This window comes from Orycteropus afer, unplaced genomic scaffold (assembly GCF_000298275.1).
Source record: "Orycteropus afer afer isolate SDZICR_OR568_19922 unplaced genomic scaffold, OryAfe1.0 scaffold00250, whole genome shotgun sequence".
Classification (NCBI taxonomy): Eukaryota; Metazoa; Chordata; class Mammalia; order Tubulidentata; family Orycteropodidae; genus Orycteropus; species Orycteropus afer.
Genome location: NW_006921837.1, coordinates 2,238,070 through 2,239,640, shown reverse-complemented (window position 1 = coordinate 2,239,640; position 1,571 = coordinate 2,238,070).

Genomic DNA, 1,571 nt, shown 5'->3' with positions numbered 1-1,571 from the left:
TGAGTTGAACACTTACCTCAAGTAGATACACTCCTTGGAGAGAACAATCATGGGAGAAGGAAGGGCTGCTTATGCACAGGGAGACAGATCAGGGGGCAGGAGAGTATGGAGGGATGGAAACTGGGAAGAGGTAACTATGGGGAGGAAGTGGAAGGGGAGCTGTTGCATTGTGGTAAACTGTGGTCAATTACATGAAACAAAGTATATGTGAACTGTTGTATGGAAAGTGAATTTGCTCTGTAAATCTTCATTCAAATCACAATTAAAAAAAAAAAAAAGAAGAGCTAAAATCAACACTTTAAACAAACATCTCCAACATTTAGAAAAAGAACAAACCTAAAGTCACCAGAAGAAAGGAAATAATAAAGATTCAAGCAGAAATCAATGAAACAGAAATTAGACAATAGAAGAAATTAATAAGACTGGAAGTTGTTTTATTTTCTTTTTAAAAAGATTAATAAAATTGACAAACCACTGGCAAATTTAACAAAGGAAAAGAGGAAAAGAATACAAATAACACAAATAAGAAACGAAATGTGTGACTTCACAACAGAACCAAATCAAATAAAAAGGTTAATATCAGGGTACTATGAAGAACTGTACTCCAACAAATTTGAAAATCTGGAAGAAATGGACAGATTTCTAGAAACTCACTACTTAACTAAACTAACACTGTCTGAGATAGAAAAGTTGAAAACGTCCATAGCAAAAGAAGAAATTGAATAGGTCATTAAAAAATTACCAACAAAAAAAGACCTGGCCCACATTTTGGTGGAGAATTCTACCAAGCATTCAGAAAGGAACTGACACCAATTCTACTCAAATTATTCCAAAACATACAAAAGGATGGAATTCTCCCAAATTCGTTTTATGAAGCAAGCATAACCCTGATACCAAAACCAGGCAAAGGCATAACTAAAAAGGAAAACTGCAAACTATTATCCCTCTGGAATATAGATGCAAAAATCTTCAACAAAATCCTAGCCAGTAGACTCCAACAACATATTTTAAAAAATAAATCATTCATTATGACCAAATGGGGTTCATATCAGGTATGCAAGGATGATTCAACATTAGAAAAACAATCAACATCATCCACCACATAAATAAAACAAAGGAAAAGAGCCGCATGATCATATCAATCGATGCAGAAAAGGCATTTGATAAAATCCAACACCCATTCCTGATCAAAGCTCTCAGCAAAATAGAAATAGAAGGGACATTCCTCAGCATAATGAAGGGCATATATGCAAAACCAAAAGCCAATGTTATTCTCAATGGAGAGAGACTGAAACCATCCCCTTGCGAACAGGAACCAGACAAGGATGCCCTCTATCACCACCTCTATTCAACATTGTATTGGAAGTCCTAGCCAGGGCCATAAGGTAAGAAAAGGAAATCAAAGACATCCAGATTGGCGAGGAAGAAGTCAAACTATCCCTATTTAATAGTTGATGATATGATCGTATACCTAGAAAACCCAAGAGACTCAGTAAAAAATCTACTGGAACTAACTGAGAGATTTAGCATCGTCACATGTGAAATCAACATCCAAAAATCAGTTGGATTCC